This window comes from Crinia signifera, chromosome 1 (genome assembly GCF_055691185.1).
Source record: "Crinia signifera chromosome 1, ASM5569118v1, whole genome shotgun sequence".
Classification (NCBI taxonomy): Eukaryota; Metazoa; Chordata; class Amphibia; order Anura; family Myobatrachidae; genus Crinia; species Crinia signifera.
This window is the reverse complement of record NC_139217.1, coordinates 153,668,367-153,696,168: the sequence shown is the minus strand read 5'-3', so window position 1 is coordinate 153,696,168 and position 27,802 is coordinate 153,668,367. Positions and strand designations below refer to the sequence as shown.

General features: G+C 45.7%; 1 long non-coding RNA gene across 2 annotated transcripts; it reads right to left on the bottom strand.

Annotated features, from left to right (window-relative positions):
- Positions 1-2,151: 2,151 nt before the first annotated feature.
- Positions 2,152-22,260, bottom strand: LOC146026693 (uncharacterized). 2 transcript variants are annotated; one of them, XR_014454523.1, is made up of 4 exons: positions 22,076-22,260; positions 18,739-18,868; positions 17,117-17,236; positions 2,152-3,091 (listed from the first exon to the last, which is right to left on the bottom strand). It is a non-coding gene; the product is annotated as an uncharacterized LOC146026693 (long non-coding RNA). The 2 variants fall into 2 exon arrangements; XR_014454522.1 differs by lacking the exon at positions 2,152-3,091 and having other exon boundaries at positions 16,947-17,236.
- Positions 22,261-27,802: the final 5,542 nt, after the last annotated feature.

Below are 27,802 nucleotides of genomic sequence, written 5' to 3'. Positions count from 1 at the left end.
ATGTAGAAAAAATACATACAGTATGGTACAATACCACTTTTATTGATATACGACAAACATGTGATGTGATAGTACAAGAAAAGAAAATGGCTAAGTACCGGATGGAATGGAGAATCTGAATTGAATCAGTTCTCAAAAGCGCTTGAAATACAAAGGATGATGGTCCGGAATCCGTCATCCAAAGTTCTCTGCGGTCGGTAAAAGAAGTCCAGATCCAATTCGGGATTACACAAATAAACACCAAAGTCCTCCGTTCAGCGAAGAGCCTCCAGTTGTAGAGAGCGGCGGCGGTGCGGGGGGGCGTGTTCGGTTGGCTGCACAGTGTGACGCCCAGCATGACCTCTGACCACATCACGCTGCGCATCTGAGCTGCACAGCCGGCACAGGACTCGGAGCAGCTGGGCAGCGTCTGAGCAAGTGCTCAGACGCTGCCCAGCATTAGAGTAGTCTAATCCCGAAATATTGGGCAATATTGGGGCCAAATCATTGGCCACTCTACTCACGGCTCTGCTGATAATGTACAAGGGCCTATTATGAGAAGTGGAGGAGGTGAGGCCAATGCAATGTAGAACCCATACACTATAAGAACCAATTTCTTGCTAAACACATCAAAATACAAACATGATTTATGGCCCACACTGTGCCCAGCTCGTGATCATCATGGTGCCATGATGATGGGCCTACTTTATGTGTAGGCCTGGAGCTGCAGCTCCATCTGGCCCTGTATAACCTGTGGATTAACCCCCCCCCCCCCCCTTCGTTCGACGAATTCACCCGCACAGCTGCGAATGGATGTTTTGCGTAACATCACTACACTATATACCCCCTATACTCTTCACACCTAGCATATGCACATGCGCATTATGCAAAAATTGCTCACGCGTGTGAACGTGCGGGGGAGCAAGTGGACCAGAATAAGGTCCCATATAAGCCATATATACAGCACCTAATCACTACACTATGGACCTGATTCAGGCTTGGTCTACAAATTTTCAGCGTCAGCAATTATGGACCTATACCCCTACACTATATACCCCCTATACTTATCACTACATAACTACACTATATACCCCCTATACTTAGCACTACATCACTACACTATATAACCCCTATACTTCGCATTACATCAATGAACTATATACCCCCTATACTTAGCACTACATCACTAAACTATATATCCTCATATACTTCACACTACATCACTACTCTAGATAACCCCTATACTCCACAGTACCTCACTATACTATATACCCCTCATACTCCGCACTACATCACTACACTATATACCCCCTATACTTCACACTACATCACTCCTCTAGATAACCCCTATACTCCACAGTACCTCACTATACTTTATACCCCCTAAGGTCTGCAATACATCACTACACTGTATACCCCTTATACTTCACACTACATCACTACTCTAGATAACCCCTATACTCCACAGTACCTCACTATACTATATACCCCTCATACTCCGCACTACATCACTGCACTATATATCCCCTATACTTCACACTACATTACTACTCTATATAACCCCTATACTCCTCACATTATCAATACACTATATATACCCCTCATACTTCGCACTACATCACTACACTATATGCCCCTATACTTCACACTACATTACTACTCTATATAACCCCTATACTTCTCATAACATCAATACACTATATACCCCTCATACTCCGCACTACATCACTGAACTATAATATCTACCCCCTAAACTTCACACTACATAACTACACTATACAACCCTTATACTCCGCAGTACATCACTACACTATATACCCCAATACTACATACTACGGGGGGGAAATTTACTAAAGGAAATTTGTAAAAAATAGGTGTATTTGTATCCAGAAATACACTTATTTTTGACATTTACTATGCCGAAAATACGGCAATTCGTATTCGTATTGATAGCACATCAATACGACTACGAATTGCCATATTTTCGGGATAGTAAGGGGGACATTTACCAAAATGGATTCGTAGAAAAAAGGTGTATTCGTAGGGAGAAATGCACCTTTTTTTTACGAATTTGTATTTTCGGGATTTACAATCCCAAAAATACAACAATTCGTAGTCCTAAAGATAAGGGAAAGGTTATGTGTGGTGCGCAATTAACAGCAGCCGGTACCGGGGGTAGTCAGCCCCAGATTTTTGTAGAAAAAAGAATGTGGTTTGTACTGGCGCTGGTTGTTTAAGACAAAGAAACAATATAGGACGGTATATAGTTAATTGTTTGTTTACTGATGAATTATAAAAATAGATAACATATAATCAATACATACATATACAGATACAAATTAATTCACATTTAGTATTTACTTTAAAAAGGCTAATGGTTAGTGGGCTCAGTCTTATCCACCAATGGGTGATATAAATTTGATTAAAAAGTCATATAGCAGCTGATAGGGTTTCATATATTACCATCCTTGATCCTCCTTGTATGTTAGATGAGGAATTTGTAATCCAAAGGTTTGAGCTGGACCAAGGTTATTTCCCAGTGCCTTGTGTTTCCATAAGCACAATTCCCCTTGTGTGTGGCTCACCGCGATATCCAAATTAAGGGACCAAGCTAAATCCCACAGCCTCAGCGTTGAATAGGATTCGGTGTAGATTGGTGCCAACTTGTAGGGATGAATGGGTAGGTCCGCTGGATGGATGGTATCTCGTCTGCTAAATATAAAGCTCACCGCGTTTCTCCGGTTAATTAGGTGTCCGGCTTCCTCAGGAAAGTCGGCTCCTGATTGGCCTGCTAGGCGGCCAATAGAATTCAGTCTGAGGAGAGGCGCCGAATATGAAACTTCTCAGCATCCCTCCTCAGCGCGATGCAGAGACAGCGGAGACAGCGGGGACCGGCGACAGCTTCAACATTACCTGGATTACGTCGGATCAAGAGAAGACTTCTTCAGCGCAGGACCAGGTGAGTAGGATTTCCTTCCACAGCTCCAACATGGATTTCTTCGGACCCGGACACCGCCATGGACCTGGAGGACGACACGGACCGTCGACATGGACCTGGAGGACGACGCAGACAGCCGACATGGACGACACAGGACATCAGGACCAGGGCTACCTACGGGATCAAGAAAGGTAAGTATCAGTATGTATGTAATGTGTGTATTAAACTTTAATTTAAAATGGGTGTCAGCGTGTTTTATTTAACTATTTTTTTTACTGTGGCACTACAAGACCCAGCGGGCCCTTTAATGCCCAGCAGGCTGGGACTTGTGGTTCTCCAAGTCCCAGCTTGCTGGGGAGGCTTGCTGGCACTTGTAGTGCCACAGTAAAAAACAATAGTTTGTTCTATTTTTTTACACCATAATCAGCTCGATGCCCACCGCCCAGGGGCATCGAGGACAGCACCAGGCTTCAGCCTGGTCAGGTAAGTCCTGGAGGGGGGGGGACCCCTTTATTGGGGGGGTTCCCCACTCCCCCAGGGCCCCTGGCCAGGCTGACTGGTCGGTAGGGTTAATGCTTTGGCCGGGGGGACTTGCATAAAAAGTTTCCCCCCGGCTGTGGCATTACCCTGCTGGCTGGTTTTGCCTGGGGCTGGTTCTTAAAATACGGGGGACCCCTACTCATTTTGTCCCCCGTATTTTGGGAACCAGCCCCAGAGCAGGAGCCTGGGGCTGGTTGTTAAAAATCAGGGAACCCCTATTTGTCGGGTTCCCTGATTTTTAATTACCGGCTCCAGGCTCTGTCAGCCTGGTGCTGGTTTCGGCTGTGGGGGGGACCCCACGCCGTTTTTTTTTTTATTATTTATTTATTTAATTTTTTTTTACACCTTGCAGCCTGCACGGATCTGACTGATCCGTGCAGACTGCCTACAAATAATTTGTATTAGCAGCCGTATATACGGCTGTTAATACGAATTCCTACGACATCGGAGGGTTACAAAGCAGTCGTATATGACTGCTTTGTAAATCCCCCTCCGGAACACGACTTTGCATACGACTGAAACAGTCGTATGCAGTCGTAGGGAAAATACTAATACGAAAAACAAGGTTTTTCATATTAGTAAATTTCCCCATAAATGTCAAAAATAACTGTATTTCTGGATACAAATACACCTATTTTTTTTACAAATTTCCTTTAGTAAATTTCCCCCTACTTCACTAAACTATATAAACCCTATACTCCGTACTACAGCACTACACTATATACCCCATATACTCTGCACTACACTATATACTCCCTATAATTCACACTACATCACTACACTATATACCCCCTATACTTCACACTACATCACTACTCTATATAACCCCTATACTCCTCACAACATCAATACACTATATTCCCCTCATACTCCGCACTACATCACTAAACTATATTATATAACCCCTATACTTCACACCACATAACAACACTATACAACCCTTATACTCTGCAGTACATCACTACACTATATACCCCTATACTACCTACTACATCACTAAACTATATAAACCCTATACTCTGTACTACATCACTACACTATATACCCCCTATACTCTGCACTACACTATATACCCCCTATAATTCACACTACATCCTTATACTATACTGTATACCCCCTATACTCTGCACTACATCACTACACTATATATACCCCCTATACTCTGCACTACATCACTACACTACATACCCCCTATACTCTGCACTACATCACTACACTATATACCCCCTATACTCTGCACTACATCACTACACTATATACCCCCTATACTCTGCACTACATCACTACACTACATACCCCATATACTCCGCTCTACATCACTACACTATATACCCCCTACACTCCGCACTACACTATATACCCCCTATACTCTGCACTACATCCCTTCCCTATATATCCTCTATACTCCATACTATATCACTACAATACATACCCCCTATACTCCGCAGTACATCACTACACTATATATCCTCTATGCTCCGCACTACATCACTACAATACATACCCCCTATACTCTGCACTACATCACTACACTATATATCCTCTATGCTCCACACTACATCACATACCCCCTATACTCCGCACTACATCACTACACTATATATCCCCTATGCTCCGCACTACATCACTACAATACATATCCCCTATACTCCGCAGTACATCAGTACACTATGGGCCTGATTCTGGTTAACTCAGTAAATTGCAAAGCTCGCAGCTTATCGAGTGCCAGTTTGCCCGCCCCCACGAATCGCTGACCTCCCGCCGCCGTATCCCCTTTGCAACCATGGTATGAAAACACATCCCCTTACATGTCCCGCTGCTGGAGAAATCATTCGATGGTTGGTGACCATCTAATGATTTCTGCAGGGCTCACACATATAAGTCAGTGGAGACTGAGTTATATTTAAGGGCTTCCGGCTGAAGACAGGGCGAGCGGCTAATAATGGGCCCCATTCATCAGCAATCACAATTAATGGATTTCCAGATCCAGGGATTTTTTGGCCAGATAAATGGATTTTACAATCTATCTGACTTTGCCCACACATTACAGATTTATTTCAGTGATCGGCAGATTTTTCCATCTAAAGATTGCATCTTCATATCTGGAAATTGCCCAATCGATTGTCATTTCAGCTGTTCATAATGTAAATAGATGAAGAAGATGAATTGGGAATGCCCACACATATAAAAAACATCTGCAGATAATACCAGATTATTAAACATGTTTAAACACCTGATTAAGCAATTGATTGGCGATTTTGATTGGGATTGCCAAAAGCGGGAGCCCAGACATCTAATATTAATTGTGGCAATCATCTCCATATCTAAAAAATTGTCACAATTAATTGCTGATGTATGGGACCCTTAACATCATGTGATGTCAGCCACCTGCTACCGGAAACCCCGGGAACGTCCGTGAAATGCTGGGCGTTCCCACGGCCCAAAGCCGCCGCAACCCACTCCCCCCCTCCTGTATGAGTGCCATGCCGTCAGTGCTGATTATGCGATGTGACCCGATTTTAAAATACTCAGCCCTGAAAAAGTCTGAAATCGGGTCCATCGCATACCTTAATTAGTGGTATTAGTGGATAATACACAAGTACCCCAAATATGTACCTCAATATATATAAATTGTATTCTAATCAGTCTGCTTATAAAAATGTCCCCCCACCATCATTTAGGAAATCACTATTAAATCCAATGCTAATATCACACATTCCCCCCAATTGATATAACATATACAACTTGTATGTAGTGCACAGATATAACTGGGTAATGCCACAGCACAGCACTTGCTGCTTTGAATGTTGTTATGGCAACCAAGCTGTTTACTTTCCACCCTCTGCTGCAAAAGTGGCAGTTGGTAGGCAGATGACAGTTGGTAGCTAGAGATGTGGAGGAGAGCTACAGGCAAGATTGCTACGTGCAGGAGGACGGCTTTGCAGAGAGAAGAGATGAAGAGGACGGCTACGAAGATAGCGATGTGGAGCATGGCGATGCGGAGGATGACCAGGTGGAGTTTGGCCATGCGGTGGAAGGCCAAGTGGAGTTTTGGCATGCAGAAAAGGACGGCGACGAGGAGGAAGGCGGCCACAAGGAGAAAGAAGATCTGCAGGAGGACATCACCCTGCTCAGAGGAGACCAGCGCGGTAAGAAAGAAGAGAGAAGACCCACAAGCAGATGCAGACCGAAGAAGTAAGTGATACATACACACACACGGTGGTTATACAGGCACTGAATGTAGTTTGGTAGCTGTAGTATGGGAGCTAGGTGCTGAGGCCTCTGTGTCTACTACTTATATTACAAAATACATCTCCATGAATTTATGTACAAAATGCTGTTACATGCATCCAAATCTAATTCAATGATATCTACTGTACCTTATTGTTAAATCCAGTAACACTTTTATTTAGCAGTACAGGTATACCAAGATAACTGTGTTGTGCTGGATCCCCTGCTCCCTCAGTCTGTCCCCGTCCCCCCGGCATGACAAATCCATGCACTGATCTCACCACCGCGACTCACTTTCTGCCCCCCCCCCCCCCCTGCAGCATGACTCCCCCATGCACCGTTCTCACCCCCCCCTGCAGTGTGGCTCCCTCCTGAAGTCTATCCCCCCGCAGCATGACTCCCTCCTATAATCTGTCCCCACTGCAGCGTGGCTCCCCCCTGCAGTCTGTCACCCCCCACAGCGTGACTCCCTCCTATAGACTGTCCACCCGCAGCGTGACTCCCTCCTGCAGCCTATCCCCCAGCAACGTGACTCCCTCCTATATTCTGTCCCCACTGCAGCGTGACTCTCTCCTATAATCTGTCCCCCCCTGCAGTGTGACTCCCTCTCTCCGCCAGCAGCAGCGTTTTTCTTGCTGACAGTAAAGGAGATATTTCTGCTGTTTATTTTTATTAATTTAACAGACTAGTTATCCCATCAGTTTTAAAAATGATTTCTGTAAATCATGTTTAATATTAACAAGTGCCAGTTTTATAATAGTCGTTATAGGTAGTGTAAGTGGGTAAGGTCCAGCGCTGATCACTGTCTGTGAGAGAAGCAGATAGAGATGTAGATAAAGGTAGTCAGCACTTAATGAGAGCGGTACATAAGCTCCTCCCCTCCAGCCCCTTCCTCAGATTAAACATAAAAAGCGTGATGGGTCAATTGCATAAACAGCTGCTGGCATCCGTCTCCTATACCCAACCAATAAGGGAGGGACGAAGTGTCCACCAGATGTGGTCTCCATCCAACCATACAATAATTCCTCTGACCATGTAACTTACTCAGCCAGTAATTATTTGTGGTACTGATGTATTTGCTGGGCACCCGGCTACGCTGACAACGTAGCCACTGACGGGCGCCCGGCTAATACTGTATGTGACTTACTGCTTAGGGTGGCCGGCGGGGGACATCCCGGCGGCCAGCGCCGGAGTTTCTGCGGGTGGGCAGAGAGGGACATCCTGGCGGGCAGTGGCAGAGCTTGGGCGGGCGGCCGGAGGGGGGAGATATGGTGGCCGCCAGAGCAATGCATGTAATTCACTGAAATGCCGCTGGGGGAGCATCACATGGTTTCCCTGCTCCCCCAGCGGCACTACGCTTATTGCGTACATTGCTGCCGGGGAGGACTGTCATGATGCCCGCCTGTGCGGGGATCCGACTGCCGGAGGCGCTGTGGACATCGTTGAGGGGTAAGTATGATGCACTACACACAAACTACACACACACACTAACACAATCATATCCCCACTATCCAAGTCATACCTCCATTATCCACGTGGGCGAGCGAAGCGTGGCGAGTGCAGCAAGCCCCGCGAAGGGACACCTCGCGGGGCTCGCCATACTTCGGGCTCAGGTGGCACACTACACTCGCCACACTTTATAAAATTAACTCCACATCCCCGTGGATAATGGGGGTATGACGTGGATAGTGGGGATATGATCCATTATGTATTAGCACAGCTCCAGTTACGTAAATTACGTAGTTTACGTAGCCAGCATAGTGGTGTATTGGTATTCTGATTACACCACTACGCAATGGGCGCCCTGCTAATACATAAGTACCTTATTTGTTGCACACTGCCCCCTTATCTGAAGATAGCATTACCCAATGGGGACAAGATACAGTTGGTGGAGTTGGATATGTACTTCTCCCGTCAGAGCTGCACACGTGTGCATATGACAATGTGCATCGCTCTGTCCTGTTTTCATAAAATAAAATCTCTAAGCAAAATAGCTTAGCCTCCTGATGCTACTGGACTAACATTTTCCTCAGTAGGATAACTGAATGGAAATCTTCATGTCACTTGGCTGATTTTCTGGTCACTTTACCCTGTTTCTCTGCTATAAAGAGAACCGATGGCTGATTAAGCACTGAGAAGACATAAACCACTGAAGGGTTCTTTGATGCTGTCACTATAAGTAGCATGTTGTACTTGCTATGAGATCTGATGAGGTAGGGAATAGCCAATGGGTGTACAGGGGAGGAGTTGGCAGGCTATGATATGCAATAATATGTAAATAGTGGGTGCACTCTCCCGACATTGATATGTCATTAGCCCATGCTCCTGGATGGGAGATGGCTTACACCACCCGCACAGGTGGGTTATGAAGGGAGGGTTGATCACCAGCGGTGTGTGAATCGCGTGTGATGTTACCCCTTTCCCATGACTGTTCTTTAGTGCCGCCACCATATATAGTCAGGTCATAGTCGTCAATCAATAAATTTGACATTCATTTTTGAAATGCCTGCACTTGTGTCCGTGTCTTATTTTAAGTGTTAAGGTTATAAGGTATAAGTTGATAAAGGTTGAGTTTTGTTACAGTGTATGCATAAAGATACCCAATGTTGAGTTTATACATTCTTCTCAACGGTCTGGCATCCCACCCAGGGCCAGCAGCATTCAGTGCTGGTGATGGTGGGGCAGCAGGGAATCCCCCCTGCCTGCCGCTGCTCAGTGGGGATTTAATGCTGTGTGCATGCGCACTGCATCTATTCAGGAAGGCAGAGCGACTGGGAGCATGGCCAGCAGCTCACTAAGTGCTGGACATGCCCCCATAGCTGTATAGATGGGGCGTGCCTCGCAGCAGTTCCATGAGTATAGGTCACACCCATGGAGCAGGAGGCCACGCCCACAGAAATTTGGGCACATACAAGCATCTCTCTTCCTTCTCTGCCAAAGTTGGGGGGCATGGTTATATAAATGTCACCTTAATTCATGTTCTATCATATATGGGCACTGTTGAAATGTTCTCCTCTGGCTTCTCTCTCCATTAGAAACCAGCAGTGCTCCATCATCCTGCCTCAGAGATGCAGTCTCTCGTACCATCCAGGGACTGACGTTTCACCATCAGTTAGGCCAAGGTGGTTTTGGGAAGGTAAGCAATGAGGTTTCAGTTGTCACAGGGGAATTACTATATGTCTCCATATTATTAGAGGTGAACAAGGCTGCAGTGCAATATCATTCAATGTCAGTTGTGATTCACCATTCCATGTAATGATATTGCACACAGTATTACTGATGTGTAACATTCCCCCGCTATAATATAACACTACAGTGTCCGATGGTTCTGGTAGGGCGACCTCTTCTAGTAGTCACTGTAATAAGGTTACAGTATGTGGTGTGATAGAAGCATGGAAGGATAGACGCACTGTGTAATGTGTGACCTCCTACCGCTATAGTCGCCCCTTTTCTTACATTATCAGTGCAGCATCAGCTAGAACATCAGGGAATGTTGCCTGTATTACATGTGGCACTTATATACGTGTGAAACGTCTTTACATTGTGTAGAAGATGCTGCTTCACTGAAACGCAACCTGCAAGGTGCAAAATCTCTGGCAGTAAAAGTATTATATAATACCCCAGAGTGGGTACGGCCTGGCTGCTTGGGGCATCACATGGTAGCATTCAATGTAGCACTTTATTATTGTTTACCAGTGTAACACAGTCTAATTTATGTCCATCACTTATGTATCACTCCTTAGCACATAGCTCATTTTCTTATTAACAGTAACACAAAAGCATATTTCTAGGGAGGTGCCCGGTGGTGGCTGGGCTTTACCAGCATGGGGGGATTCCGTGCCCCAGATGTAAAGCTGGCCATACACTATTGCAATGTATCACATAAGTGTATGGCCATCCCCCCCTGGAGCTGCCCTGGATCTTTTCGGATGGCAACATCGCATGCCATCCGTTAGCCTTCGTTATGATAGGGGAGCATGCACTGGATCCGATGGCATGTCATACACATGGCTCAGCCTGATCCATCAGATTCAGATGAAATTGGCCCAAATGGAATAACTGTATGGGGGCCTTTCAGCTTAGTGTTAGGGACCCACAAGGGATGACGTCACCAGGACACTGTAGTTATGAGGTTAACACTGTAATATTTCCTCTAGGTTCTCCTGGCCTCACACTCAGCTCACAGCCAGTTGTTGGCTGTGAAGGTCATGAGCAAGAGATGGCTCCTAGAGATCGGCGTAGAACATGCATTCATGGAAAGAAAAGTGCTAGACCTTGCATCTGGGTGCCCATTCCTCATCCATGGCTACTTCTCCCATCAGAGCACGGTACGGCTGTGACTGCCTCTAACCTTTTACATGTCGACCTAATGTTGTGTCAACCTTTTCATCATGTCCACCTAATGCAGGTCGACATATTTCATGTGTTGACGTATTGACCTATAGTGGTCAGCCTAATGACTGTCCACCTATGTACTGTTGGCCTAGGCACCTGGTCCCGTCCCCTCCCCATGACAGTCCTAGGGATGGCCATCGATGATTCAAAATCATCAATGGTTTATGGTCGATGTTGAATACTTTTGCCATCAATGGGGGAGAACCAGATGGCTCTGCCCCCGACACCCGCAAAGCCCCGCCCATTTGTTTTGATTGGCCTACAGGCCAATCACTCAAACATAATAGATGACCATCAATATGTAAAACTATCGATGGACACCCATTGCATAGTTTTACACTATTGATGGCCTGTTGCACTTTTGCCATCGATGGCAAAGGCACCGATGGCCATCACTAGACTGTCCATTATATTCCCATGAGAAGATGAGAAGTGAATGAGTAATGTATAGAATTTCTCCTTACTTAGTTATTTCGGACAAAGGTGACATTCCCCTTGCCCTAGCTCTGTCCTGCCATGTACAGATGTGGCCAAGTACATCGTGGCTGCGTTGCGCATAACGTGCGCTATGCAAATCGCGCATGAATCGCGCCTGCTCCTTGCGCAATAGTCCCATTATAGATTGCGTCATAAATGTAATGTAATCTTGTAAATGTAACCTGCAATTACACTCATTGACCACCAGATGTCACTTTTCCCAAACAGTACAGTGCATGCGTAAAAATCTCTTCTACAAAACAGTCCGGCTGCCACGACTTTACACTACAGATTTTGTCCTTACTTTACGGACAGTGTTCTTGTATTTTATTTGCAGCAGCAGTTACGTACGGTTATTTATGCAATTGGTACAGAAGCCATGCTAACCTTTGCTATTGCTGTAATTATATTATAATAACACAATGGTTTCTACCATACACAGAATCACGTGTTCTTTGGGATGGAGTATGCCAGTGGCGGAGACTTCCGTAGTCTCCTGATGAGGAATGGGCCCTTGGACATCTCCAGTGCAAGGTGAGGATATAGAGTAATGTGTTGTTACAGCCGCTGATAGAGGGAGGACTTACTGATAGATTATATATTATACATATACATTTTGTATTCAGTCAGAAGGGTTCTGATGTATCAATATATAATACAGTATAGAAAAGCATGCCTTATATGTGTCACCTTATATTGGGAAAAGTAATACTATTAGTAGTAACAAACTCCGGCTGTGACAGGATTATACAGCTGCTGTCATCTCTGTGTGCAGCAACATGAAGGTGGCCATGTACTAAGGGGCAGCTGTGTATGTGGTTTGGGAAATGACACACGTCAGATGTGACAGGATTATACAGCTGCTGTCATCACTGTGTGCAGCAACATGAAGGTGGCCGTGTACTAAGGGGCAGCTGTGTATGTGGTTTGGGAAATGACACACGTCAGATGTGACAGGATTATACAGCTGCTGTCATCACTGTGTGCAGCAACATGAAGGTGGCCATGTACTAAGGGGCAGCTGTGTATGTGGTTTGGGAAATGACACACGTCAGCTGTGGCAGGAATATACAGCTGCTGTCATCACTGTGTGCAGCAACATGAAGGTGGCCGTGTACTAAGGGGCAGCTGTGTATGTGGTTTGGGAAATGACACACGTCAGATGTGACAGGATTATACAGCTGCTGTCATCACTGTGTGCAGCAACATGAAGGTGGCCGTGTACTAAGGGGCAGCTGTGTATGTGGTTTGGGAAATGACACATGTCAGATGTGACAGGATTATACAGCTGCTGTCATCACTGTGTGCAGCAACATGAAGGTGGCCGTGTACTAAGGGGCAGCTGTGTATGTGGTTTGGGAAATGACACACGTCAGATGTGACAGGATTATACAGCTGCTGTCATCACTGTGTGCAGCAACATGAAGGTGGCCATGTACTAAGGGGCAGCTGTGTATGTGGTTTGGGAAATGACACACGTCAGATGTGACAGGATTATACAGCTGCTGTCATCACTGTGTGCAGCAACATGAAGGTGGCCGTGTACTAAGGGGCAGCTGTGTATGTGGTTTGGGAAATGACACACGTCAGATGTGACAGGATTATACAGCTGCTGTCATCTCTGTGTGCAGCAACATGAAGGTGGCCGTGTACTAAGGGGCAGCTGTGTATGTGGTTTGGGAAATGACACACGTCAGATGTGACAGGATTATACAGCTGCTGTCATCACTGTGTGCAGCAACATGAAGGTGGCCATGTACTAAGGGGCAGCTGTGTATGTGGTTTGGGAAATGACACACGTCAGATGTAAATTTCAGATAAAAACTGTTGCATTTACTATTCCATGGTTTGAGACTCAGGGTCTAATTCAGTACCAGTACCTGTACTGCCACCTGCTGGGTGAGCGAATGCCCCACCCCCCGCCACCATGCGTACAACATTTGGGATGAAAAAATGTGAAAACCCCATGTTGACTTTTTGACTGTAGACCTAATCCGTGTTGACCTTTTGATGCTGTCAAATTAAAGAACCTGTCGACCTAGACTCTGTGTAACATCCATTCGCAGTCCCTGCCAGCGAATCGCCCTTGCGAATGGTGGGACGGCGTACCACCATTCGCACTGCGGGGTTACATGGATTCGCAAGGCTGCAAATTCGTAGCCTTGTGAATCAACCAGAATAACCCCCAATATGAAGTGAATTGCACCAATGCACAAAAACAGAAACCTCATATTAACCTCATATGGGAAACCTCATATTAACCTCATATGGGAAACCTCATATTAACCTCATATGGGAAACCTCATATTAACCTCATATGGGAAACCTCATATTAACCTCATATGGGAAACCTCATATGGGAAACCTCATATTAACCTCATATGGGAAACCTCATATTAACCTCATATGGGAAACCTCAGCTGGTGAATGTGAAACAAACCAAATGAGGCCTTTGTCAGAGAATGGGGGAGCGTCATCTGGGAATCACAGCCATTATTTATGGGTGCCGGACGGGGTCCCGACAGTCAGGATCCCGACAGTCATTTACCCGACGACGGGATCCCGACTGTCAAAACACAGACAGCCGGGTGCCCGACGGCCACCGGCTATTCTCCCTCGTGGGGGTCCACGACCCCCATAGAGGAAGAATACAATAGGTGGCAAGCGTAGCGAGCCTCCGTGCCCCCAGTGTGGCGAGCGCAGCGAGTCCGCAAGGGGCTCTGTTGCGCTCACCATGCTGTCTGAGTCCGGACAGTCGGGATCCCGATGTCAGGCTAATGACTGTCGGGATCCCGACTGTCAGACCCCTATACCACACCCATTATTTATACATCCTACAATGTAACATTAACCTGTTTTCTATCCAACAGATTCTATGCAGCAGAGATAGTATGCAGGATTCAATTCCTCCATTCCAAGGGAATAGTCCATGGGTAATTATATAGTTACAGTATGATAATAGTATAATAAAGCGATATTACTATGGAGTGTATAATGCAGAACGTAATATACTGATCATGTCTGCTTCCTACATTCTACACGCTATACATGTTACCAATTAGCACATATTTCCCACTTACATGTTACATGGCCTCCTTTACATAGTAATGTACAATCGTCATCTACAGCTCTCAGTAGACACAGAGGCTGTCTCTGCACAATTGTTTTATGCTTTTATTGTCAATTATGGCTGAGGAGAGTATTGAGTAGGGAGTGAGAGGTGCAGGGGAAGGAGGTGCTGAGAAGTGCAGGGGAAAGAGGTGGGAGGGAGTGAGAGGTGCAGAGGAGGGAGGTGGAGGAAGGGAGGGAGAGGTGCAGGGGAAGGAGGTGGAAGGATGGAGTAAGAAGTGCAGGGGAAGGAGGTAGAGGAAGGAAGTGGGAGGTGTAGAGGAGGAAAGAGGGAGTGAGAGATGTAGGGCAAGGAGGAGGATGTGAGAGTTGCAGGGGAAGGAGGTGGAAGGATGGGTTTAGAAGTGCAGGGGAAGGAGGTGGAGGGGGAGGTGCAGAGGAAGGAGGAGGAAGTAGGTAGTGAGAGGTGCATGGGAAGCAGGTGGAGGGAGGGAGTGGGAGGCGCAGAGGAGCAAGGAGGGAGTAGACATGCAGGGAAAGGAGGTGGAGGGATGGAGTGGGAGGTGCAGAGGAGAAAGAAGTGGGAGGTGGAGGGGAAGGAGGTGGAGGGAGAGAGTGAGAGGTGCAGGGTAATAAGTTGGAAGGAGTGGGAGGTACATAAAAAAAGAGGAGGACGGAGGTTATGAGAGGTGTAGTAAGGGAAGTAAGAGGAGCAGGAGTGACAGATGACAAATTAAGGAAAGCTAAAATAAATAATTGCGGAAGAGGTGGATGGACACAGGTTGGATAACTTCACCTAATATGGTTCCTTTAACTCCATCTCCAATTGCTATTTATATGAATCTAAAGGTGTCTGGCACTCACTACACAGGTAAATAACTCACCCATTGTGCCTTATTCAGATCTGAGCTCAGCACAAATTTGTTTGGAAAATGGGCAAATCCATGTACACTGCAGGTGGGGCAAATGTAACATTTATAGAGAGTTATTTTGTTTCTGTGCAGGGTAAATACTGGCTGCATTATTTTTACACTGCAATTTAGATTTCAGTTTCAGCACATCCCACCCAAATGTAACTCTCTCTGCACAGGTTTCATCTGCCCCAACTGCAGTGCACATGGTTTTGCCCATTTTCCAAACAAATTAGTAATGAGCTCAGATCTGAATAAGGCCCATTACCCCTAAAAGCTTACAATCCCCAATGATAAATGGCAGCGGCTGCACTCAGGGAATAACAGCACAATAAGCACAATGTGCTGCCTGGCCCACGTGTCAGTGTATTGTTATTAATTCTTTTCTGGTTACAAATAAGAATAAACTGACCCCATTTATAAGCTGCTCCCCTTCCCCAGCTGGGAACGACCAGCATCAGCCTCCATTTGCCGCTTCCTATGACATCAATATCACTAGTTATTTACAGTATGCTGTAACCACACATATTAGTATCACAGGGGTTATTGGGCCGAGGAAGGTTCCACTATTAAATAACCTAGAATTCTGCAGAACACATACAGATGTACATGACATGGTGGAATCACATGGACACTAACCTACAGTAAATATGATTACATTAGTCCTTGGTCTCAAACATATGAAACTATTATTAGTTAGAATGTACACATGTAACGTGCAATATAATTTATGTACCAAATAATTCCTGTTTGTATGAAAACAAAGATTTTATTTTCTTCACAGCGACCTAAAACCAGAGAACATCTTGGTGACTCCAACAGGACATCTCAAGATCGCCGACTTCGGTCTGGCCCTTGAGATCACGCCTAGAGACGAGGGTGTTACTGGCTGTGCTAGAAGGTGTGGTGTCATTATTCCTGAGGTAAATGCAAAGGGTTTCCTACTGTTTCCTCATGTAACTATGTACATGGGGCCTGATTCCAACCCTGTATGTGACGGCATATAGCCAAGTTGGGTAAAAAGTATTCACTGTAGCACGCACATGCATCGTTGCACATTTCTGGGTAATTCTGATTCTGCCAAGTGTTGGCAATTTCTCTCCATGTGGAAGATGCACTTACATCCCCCCCCCCCCCCCCACTACCAGCATTCCCCGGGTACCGCATTATTAATAATCCCATATGCACTAACATATGCGATTATTAATGCAGAGGACAGCTCTTTCCATAAGAGCTGTCAATTGCGATGCAGCTCTGGCATTGGACTTCTGGGTCTGGTGCAGAATTAACAGTAAACAATACGACTCTTATGTTGGGTACACACCGGAATGATCATGATTGAAAAATACAAATCAGACCAAAGTGCGCAGCTGAACCCAAAGTGCTGCAAACACATCATGCACAAAGTAATAATCTCAGGAGTGATAAAGATGGAAATAGTGCATACTGTACATACAATAAGCGCTCAAAGGGTAACCATCAGTTCGGAATCGGATCTAAAACATGTCGAAACGTGCCCAATTTACATAAAATCGGACGAAATTGCATCGACATTGATGGGACTGAGCAAAATCACCTTAAGTGACTACCCTCCACCATAGCGTCCTCCATGGGAACGGGTACATGCGACTTCCGGTCCGGCTCTTACCATGGGAAGATGACGTGAGACTGTTGCCGTGTGTGGGCAGGACAGCTGCTGTAAATAATATATAGTACGTGAACTGGCATATACAAGTGAAAGAGCAATAACTCGGGACAAAATATACCTAAAAACAGCAAAGTACTTATTATTTATAAACAATATAAAATATTGCTGCTGTTACTATAACATGTAGGGGTTATCTTTACCGCTATTTTGTTAATTTACAAAAAAAAAAGCAAAAATTAAAAAACAAAGTGATTATTATTATTAAAATGTTGGTAACCAATTGCTCTCCTCTGGTAGCTGTATTTCGGCAAGGAGTACATGATTGGCGAAGACTGGTTCTCATTTGGAGTCATCCTGAACGAAATGATAACCGGAGGTCATGCTGCTCACTCAAGATTCTGCGCAACAGAATCTGCCGCCATGGACCTCATTAACATGGTAAATATGATATTACATTCATAAATTATTAATATAAATGATGTCATTGGTTGTATATAACTTTATAAGATGTTGGATGTAAGTAACCATTAGTCACTGTGTTATAGGAACAATCTGTTCAGTCCTCTGATCTCTATTGAAAACCAGAGTATCTGATCTACTCTACTGTCCAATTACTGCTACAAGTAAACTCTGCACTCTGACAGCCGGCCACTATTACTGACTACAGATGTGTCCTGCTACAGCTTTGCTGCGTATAGCAGCTTGCTGTAGTGGGATTGCAGTGTGAGCGCATCAAAGCAGGCTCCCATAAAGCAGCAGGGTGCATGCGCCCGCACCAGCCAGCTCCTATATAAGTGTATGCATAGTGGGAGTGTACGCATACCATATGCCCTGCTATGCCGCGCATTGTGCAGCAGTGAATTGCGGCTTTACGGAAAATAGCTGAATCTTTTGGCGACGGCTGACGCAGCTGTTAGCTATGCTATAACTATTGATAGAGGAGTAAAAGATCTACATGGGTGTTTTTTTATTGATAGGTGACTTTTCTGCATTTTATAAATAGGATTAATAAATATAAAGAGCATCACAATGGAGCACATACTCAGCAGGTTTGAGCGGCTTTCAGCTCAAAGCCGCCCAGTGTGTGTGCCCCGGCGGTGAGTGCTGCTGCGCGCTCCCACATCATCGCCAGTAAAGCCGTTCATCTGCTGCTATTACAAGCAGATGAGCGGCTTTGAGGACGGCTTTGCATAGCTCTGCACTATGCAAAGCCGTCCTCCCCGCCGGGCAGGGGGAAAGCCGCCCAGTGTGTATGCACTGAGCAGCTTTCCCCCTCAGCGATGATAGCGATCATCGCTGTGCACACACACACAGCATAATCACCCAGTGTGTACGGACCTTTAGGACACATATGACAGGAAATGGCAGAATGGTTACATGTTCTTGGAAGGGGAATGTAATGTGAGACACACAACAGATCCCAGATAGAATGTCAGTAGTAACATACTGTGGCCATGGAGAAATCCCTTTATATTCTTCTGTGGCGGCAGCAGAAATGTTTGTACAATGATTGTATTGAGCAACTGTGCTGTATAATTACATCCAAATACCTTTTTCAGCTTGTCAATAACCATCTGGGCCAAGAACCAGGAGTTACTGACAACATCCGCCACCACCCCTTCTTCCAGCACATCGATTGGGTCGCCATGGAATCCCTTGGGATGGAGCCCCCATACTTCCCTGTAAGTATAAAACAGAACTTCCATGAGCTACTCATTGCTGGTCAGCAGATAATGTATAAGTGCCAAACACATACATGGGGTGTGGATTAAGGGATCGGCTCTGTATATATAGACAGCCATTATGTCAGCATGCAATAGGCTGACAGGGTCACTAATTAGACAGTGTCTAGGATAGACAGGGTGAAACGTTTAACTGACAAATTGTCAAGTTTTAGTCATTTTAGCCCTTCTCGACCCCCTAATGCCTAACCCTAACTATCCACCCCAGTGTCTAAGCCTAACTCTCCCCTTCTGCAGCCTGACCCGGACCTTAATCCTAACTGCCCCCTAGTGCCTAACCCTAGCCTGTCCTCTTCTGCAGACTAACCCTGACCTTAACCCTACCCCTACCTGAGAGAGCTCAATAAGATTTGGCACATGATGTGCCTTTTCTTACACATGAATTACATGCGATTTTTCACACATAATCTCGGAGAGCTGCAGGCAGGGGGTGTATGAATTGAAAAATACGGTACTTGTTTCCTAGCACGGCCACACCGATTTACATCGGGGTGGTCGTGTCGGAAAAATCGGGTCGATCGCATCGCATGCGATTTGGTCGCATGCGATGCGATCGACGCGACCGACCGACCTTGGACCCAATTTTTTTTTTTTAATGAAATGTAAATCGGGTCCCTGGGACCCGATTTTACATTGGATTCAATGTAAAAATATTCCCAACCCCCCCAAATTTAACGGCGTACACCGCACCCCACGATAGACGCCAACCCGAAGCGTGGCAAGCGCAGCGAGCCCGCGAGGGGCGGCGGTGCGCTTCCTCCGACCTTTTCATTCCCCTACTATCCACGTCGGCGTGGAGGTGAGAATAGAATAGTGTGGCGAGCGCAGCGAGCCACCGAGCCCGAAGCGTGGCGAGCGCAGCGCGCCCCGCGAGGGGACGCGTATACCTGTGAAGTTATGCGCGTCCCCTCGCGGGGCTCGCTGCACTCGCCACGCTTCGGGCTCGGTGGCTCGCTGCGCTCGCCACACTATTCTATTCTCACCTCCACGCCGACGTGGATAGTAGGGGAATGAAAAGGTCGGAGGACGCGCACCGCCGCCCCTCGCGGGCTCGATGCGCTCGCCACGCTTCGGGTTGGCGTCTATCGTGGGGTGACGACGGGGACAGCTATAATGTGAAATGGGTCATATTGGCCAATTTCACATTTTTCACATTTTTTCACTATTTCAATGTTAAAAAATATTTTAACATTGAAGCTTATGGGGAAATCGCGGGCATCGCGTCGGTCGCGTCGTGACCATTGTTAATGGTCCCGACCGACGCGATGCCCCCGATATTTTGTCCTAGCCGGCCAAATGGACCTGATTTCAAAGGAAATCGGGTCCATCGTATGGATCGTGTACCTTAACTTAAAGGTACACGATCCATACGATTGTGGCCGTGCTAGGAAACAAGTACCAAAAATACTATTCAAAAGATCAGGTGGCTGCTGATTTGCTGAAAGAGATCTCTCAGCCAAACAGTGGCCACCCAGTCTTTTGAATAGGATTTTTCAATTCTCCTTGCCACCTGCCGCACCCTGCTCACCGCACCCAGGATGTCCTGCTGACTGCTGCACATAAGATGTATTTTATGTGCAGCCGTCCGAGCTCTGATCCGATGCGCACGGGACTGCGCATCGGATCCGATCGGATGTCAGAGACAATCTGCTGGATCCTCTGGCCCAAATCGCGTAGCATATGGGGGCCTTAACAGTGTAAAGATCCCTAACACAGTTATTCTTGTGCTCAGGGTTACATAAAAATCACTGACAAAGACACATTTATAGTTTTCTTTCTAGCAGGGGACACACAAGTAGAAAGGACATAATTACTATGTTACCAATACTTTCTTATTGCCCCAGATTTGAGCTCCGTTACATCTTCTGACATTTTTCTAATATAATTGATAATCCTGCGCCTCATAATAAGCTGACAAGGAGACAAAGTGGACTATAGAGCACAGGTTACACTTTCCATAGTGAGCTTCTGGAATGTCATTTTCCTCTCTGCACTTCTAGAGTATATAGATGTCTCTTGATAGCACAGAGTAGACGAATACCTGTAATTGCACCATAGCGACCTCACATCTACTGTAATGCTGTGGTTATATATATATATATATATATATATATATATATATATATATAGTCTGAGCGACACCTTTATACATTTATGCAACATTTATGCCACTGCCTTTAGCTTTATATATAGGCATTTTCTTAGGGTCTATAATGGAAACTACTATAAATAACCTTTACATAAAGAAGTTTGCTAAATGCCTCTGTCTGTCTTACACAGTCCTATGGTAGATGTAATAATCACTGATATACAACGTTACTTCTTATTTCTGTAGGCATTCTTTCCACCCTCTGCCTCCAGTAATAACCATCTAGAACTAATGGAGGCAGAAGAGGCCAATTACCCACCAATTACAGCGGCGGAGCAGGCAAATTTTAAGGGTTTCTCGTCAATTACCTCCAGCTGGAGAAGCTTCCCAAATCCACCTGGTCTAAATACATCTAGTGAGGCAGAGGCACTGCTGGATGCGACCATGCCAGGTTCTGCATGTAAGTACATTATATCTTCATTTTTCTTATTATTTTTAACCATGTTTAATTGAAGACTTCAACTTTAAATGGGGACATGATAAAGAAAGAAAAATGGAGCTAGATCTGGGTATAGCAGTATTATACAAACCAATAATACATGTTCAGAATGGGGCGTACACCCGGGGTGATTTCAGGTCATTCTCTAAGTGATCTCACTAGAAAATGCCCCTACATTTGCTGGTGAATTTATTCCAGCACTACATTATGTATGCGGCATGTAATATACATAGATGGTACGTACAGCAAAAGGATTAATCAGTGCATTGGAATACATGTATGATAGTAGTAATGCAGAGAACTCAGTGTACATATATCCCTATGGAGCGAAGGAGAAATAAACTGTGTTTTCTGCATTATAACTATACTGTAGGGTGGGGGAATTCTGTGATTCTTTTGCTTTGTTTAGCCCCTCCGTTGCCTGAACTAGCCCCTACCTTGCCTGAACTAGCCCCTCCCTTGCCTGAACTAGCCCCTCCCTTGCAAGCACTTGCAATGGACCAATGAGTTCATTTGAGCAACTTGCCACTTCTGTGTACCACATATTTATTTCCTACCTGCTATTCATTATGATCACCCTGGCCCTGATTCGCAGCCGTGCAGGGGGAGGGGGGGTACGCAGGCACTGCGGAAGAAGTTTGGTCCACACGCAACGCTGTGAAATTCATTTCATGGGGACCAGAATAAGGTCTTTACTGAGAACCTGTAAAAGAAAGATCCGTAAGCAGGGAAGAGATTTTGCGACCTCTCTGTAACTAAAGATACTCAGTCTGTTCCCCTTCAGTCTCACTTACATATTATATCCTGTAAAAGCAGCCAGCGTACAATTACTTACAAACACTCTATCCCATCCTCCATTTCCCATAAGATGTGGCCCCTCCCCATAGAACCCCCTGATGTGCAGGTCCAGGTGCTTACTCTACAGATGAGCGCATTAGTGCAAACAGAAGCGTCACAAAGCAGCTTATGCTCTGCAGTCCCGTAATGTTACAATCTAGTAAATTATACAAGTGTCTATAGATTTCATCATGGAAACAAAAGATATATATTATGCTATTTTGTATCTTGTTATAAATGTGACCAGATTGCACATGGAGTAATAGGTACAATGTACTTTTGTTATCATATAGAACATCAGCTGAAATACAGAAGGTAAGAGGATGGATGTCAACAGGTAAGATATGAAGGCGTGTGATCTACAGTGGCAAAGGCTACACACCGGTCAGGTAGTATGAGACCTTTGTATTTGGTGGTGACGCTGGTAAGAGCAGTTTGGGAATAGGATGCAGGAGGCAGAAAGGTGGTGGTGGCAAAGAAAGGAGAGGAATGGGATGAAGAAAGCAGGCGGTGGCAACAAAGAGAGGAGGTGACAGGGAATGAGACGCAGAATATAGGCGGTGGCAGCATAGAAAGGAGAGGAGAGGATGGGGAATGAGACGCATTAAGCAGGCGGTGGCAGTAAATAGAGAAGAGGTGACAGAATGGGATAAAAAATGCAGGCGGTGGCAGTAGAGAGAATGTGACGGAAGAGATGAAGCAGGCGGTGGCAGAATTTTTTTTAAATTTACATATGAAAAAAATTTAAGCATATAAATGATAAGAAATTATAGTGAAAAGATATAGTAGAGTGAGATATAGAGTGAATAAATAAATATATAGTGGATGAATAGATAGATAGGGGAATGCGAGAAAGAAAGCAGGCGGAGGAGGTTGAGAGAAGAGAGGAGGTGACGGAAGAGATAAAGCAGGCGGTGGCAGAAAAATATGTAAATTTACATTTGAAAAAAATTTTAAGCATAGAAATTATAAGAAATTATTGTGAAAAATTATAGTAGAGTGAGATATATAGTGATATATAGAGTGAATAAATAAATATATAGTGGATGAATAGATAGATAGGGGAATGCGATAAAGAAAGCAGGCGGTGGAGGTTGAGAGAAGAGAGGAGGTGACGGAAGAGATAAAGCAGGCGGTGGCAGAAAAATATGTAAATTTACATTTGAAAAAATTTTTAAGCATAGAAATTATAAGAAATTATAGTGAAAAATTATAGTAGAGTGAGATATATAGTGATATATAGAGTGAATAAATAAATATATAGTGGATGAATAGATAGATAGGGGAATGCGATAAAGAAAGCAGGCGGTGGAGGTTGAGAGAAGAGAGGAGGTGATGGAAGAGATGAAGCAGGCGGTGGCAGCAAAAAAATTTTTTAAGCATATAAATTATAACAAATTATAGTGAAAAGATATAGTAGAGTGAGATATATAGTGAGATATAGAGTGAATAAATAAATAGATAGTGGATGAATAGCTAGATAGATAGGGGAATGAGATAAAGAAAGCAGTCGGTGGAGGTTGAGAGAAGAGAGGAGGTGACGGAAGAGATGAAGCAGGCGGTGGCAGCAAATAAAATTTAAGCATATAAATTATAAGAAATTATAGTGAAAAGATATAGTAGAGTGAGATATATAGTAAGATATAGAGTGAATAAATAAATAGATAGTGGATGAATAGAGGAATGCGATAAAGAAAGCAGGCGGTGGAGGTTGAGAGAAGAGAGGAGGTGACGGAAGAGATGAAGCAGGCGGTGGCAGCAAATTTTTTTTTAAAGCATATAAGTTATAAGTAAATTATAGTGAAAACATATAGTAGAGTGAGATATAGAGTGAATAAATAGATAGTGGATGAATAGATAGATTGGGGAATGCGATAAAGAAAGCAGGCGGAGGAGGTTGAGAGAAGAGAGGAGGTGACGGAAGAGATGAAGCAGGCGGTGGCAGAAAAAATGTTAAATTCACTTTTGAAAAAAATTTTAAGCATATAAATTATAAGAAATTATAGTGAAAAGATATAGTAGAGTGAGATATAGGCCCTTATTCTGGTTGGTGCGGCCGGAGCCGCACACGGTGCTCCGGCCGCACAAACCAATCCCCGCCCACGAGACGGATCGCCACGGCCGTCCGTACACGGACGGCTGGCGATCCGCATAAAAATGGTGGGGCGTACGCCTCCACCATGGTGGGAGCTGCCCCCTGCATTCGATGGTCGTCGACCATCGAAGGCAGGGCCGCACGCCACAGCAGCTCCCGCAAGCTGAGACCACACGGACAATCGTCCGTGTGATAGCTTGTATGGGGGCTGAGAGCTGACATCCGGCGACGTCAGCTTTCCGCCCCCATCAGTGGCGTCATACCCTGATTAGCATGCATACGCCCCGCGTTTGCATGGGAACGCCCATGAAACGCGGGGCGTATACATAGGGAAATGAGGGTATGAAGCCCCTCACGCCCCTATACGCCCCCTTTGCGGCGGACGAAATACGTCTGCGGCGAATGGGGCTGCACATGCGCAGATTGACCTCTGCGCATGTGCAGACTAAAAACATCGGCGGTACGGCCGCACGCGGGCCGTACCGTCCGATTCAGAATAAGGGCCATAGAGTGCATAAATAAATAAACAGCGGATGAATAGATAGATAGGGGAATGCGATAAAGAAAGCAGGCGGTGGAGGTTGAGAGAAGAGAGGAGGTGACGGAAGAGATTAGGCAGGCGGTGGCAGCAAAAAAATTTTAAGCATATAAATTATAAGAAATTATAGTAAAAAGATATAGTAGAGTGAGATATATAGTGAGATATAGAGTGAATAAATAAATAGATAGTGGATGAATAGATAGATACTGTAGATAGGGGAATGCGATGAAGAAAGCAGGCGGTGGAGGTTGAGAGAAGAGAGCAGGTGACGGAAGAGATGAAGCAGGCGGTGGCAGCAAACATTTTTTTAAAGCATATAAGTTATAAGAAACTATAGTGAAAACATATAGTAGAGCAGGGCTCGACAAATACCGGTCGCCAGGTCGACCAGATTCTGCTTCCTGGCGACCAGATTTTTAGCAGGGAGGGAGGAAGCAGAATCTGGTCGTCGGCAGCCCGACCACCCCCCTCCCCCGTCCTGTCAGGCCAGCAGCAGCGCGAGCGCGGTCCCTGATCCACACCCCCCTCCCCGTGTTCGCAGCAGCGGCAGCACAGCGGCAGCAGAACACAGTTTTAAAGTCCTGACTCCTGCCGCAGCCAATAGAAGTCCCCAGCGCCGCTGAGACCTCTGACCTTCCTTCCCTGTATAGTGCGTCATCCTGCGCCGGGCACCGAGTCCCCACAGAGCGCTACGCCTCCTGATTCTCCCGCTGTGTGGATCAGCGAGGGAGACCGCGCTACTACAGCCAGGCAGGGGGGAGGACGCTGCCGCCGTCTGCTGCTACTGGTACCCGCCATGTGCTAGTAGCTGCTAGTGCTACTGCCGCACTGCTGTTTTGTACTGAGCGTACCTGCCGCCCTGAGATGGTGCCGACTCCCATCCCATTGCGGCTGTGCCCCCCCCCCCAGCCTCACTCAGTTTGCCCCCTGTAATTACCCCTTTCTGCTGTTCAAGTCGTCGATGACCGCAGTATTTTATACAAACTGCCAGTCCACCCCCTACTCGCACAGACATCAAGTGGCTGCGCTCCCTGCCAAACACCCGCCGCTTTGGCACATGAAGGCTGGCCCTCCCCAGCGGCTGTGTTCTTTGGCAACTCCCCAACCCCCCTGCTGAGGCACCCGGCGCATATCTCCCCACAAGCGCAGGCACCCAGGGGCCCCCCTGCACCCTTCTCATCAGTCAACTATATGCCAGGCATCCGACAGCTTTCTGTGTGTCATCATCTGTCCATGTGTTTTATATGTGTTAGCATCTATCTTGGTGTCTGTGTCAGCATTTGTGTGTCAGCTTCTATGTGTGTGTCAGTGGTATATGGCTATGTGCTAGCATCATGTGTGTGTGGGGGGGGGGGGGGCAGAAACTTTTTTGGCAAGGGTGCAATATTTTTCGTTACGCTACTGGGCCCGTCGCCGTGCACTATGACCCGCGGGATGTAGCGTCATCATCCCGCAGGTCTGCAGCAGCAGCTGCTGCTAGTATTAGCCGCGGCCCGACCACTTGTTCTGTTGTGAGCCTGAGGGAGAGACAGAGACTCTCCACGTTGTGCTGCCGCTGCATGCTCTGATGTTAGAGTGAGGACCCCTGAAAAAGCATAATCTAATATATCTGGTGAGTTGGGCAATATATTATATTTTATTACTGTATTTTTCTGCATGTGTGAGTCGTATAATGTGTAATGGCAGACACTGAGGTGGGTCGCATAATGTGTAATGGCCACTGTGTTGTGTTGCATAATGTGTAATGGTGGGCACTGAGGTCTGTTGCATAATGTGTAATGGCCACTGCGTTGTGTTGCGTAATGGGCATTGCATTGTGATGTGTAATGGCGGGCACTGAGGTGGGTCGCATAATGTGGGAGGGGGGGGGGGGGGGCCCATTATAAATTTTGCTATGGGGCCCACAAAGTTCTAGTTACGCCTCTGGCACCACCGCTTCTTGCTGCTGGACAAGGGCATGTTTACCCCTGGGCACAAGGGCATGTTTACCCCTGGGCACAAGGGCATGTTTACCCCTGGGCACAAGGGCATGTTTACCCCTGGGCACAAGGGCATGTTTACCCCTGGGCACAAGGGCATGTTTGCCCTGGCATCAAGCATGCAACCTGTAGCAATGAGCATGTAGGTAAGCGGCACTTATGTGACATTATATGTACTAAGCGTTACAGCGTGTGGTATTATATGTAATGGGCATGCCAGTGTTTTGTAGAATGTGTAATGGGCATGCCGGTGTTTTGTAGAATGTGTAATGGGCATTATGGCATGTGGAATAACATGTAATGGGTGTGTGACATGTGTAATAGGCATTGCATTGTAAAAAAAAATATCCACGCCTTCGGCGCGCACTGCCCCTATTTTTAGTTTGTCTGGCTCCTACACTTTCATGCTGGCTCCTAGATTTTAAAAAAATTTGTCAAGCCCTGTAGTAGAGTGAGATTTATAGTGAGATATAGAGTGAATAAATAGATAGTGGATGAATAGATAGATTGGGGAATGCGATAAAGAAAGCAGGCGGTGGAGGTTGAGAGAAGAGAGGAGGTGACGGAAGAGATGAAGCAGGCGGTGGCAGAAAAAAATGTTAAATTTACTTTTGAAAAATAATTTAAGCATATAAATTATAAGAAATTATAGTGAAAAGATATAGTAGAGTGAGATATATAGTGAGATATAGAGAGCATAAATAAATAGATAGTGGATGAATAGATAGATAGGGGAATGCGATAAAGAAAGCAGGCGGTGGAGGTTGAGAGAAGAGAGGAGGTGACGGAAGAGATGAAGCAGGCGGTGGCAGCAAAAAATTTTTTAAAGCAT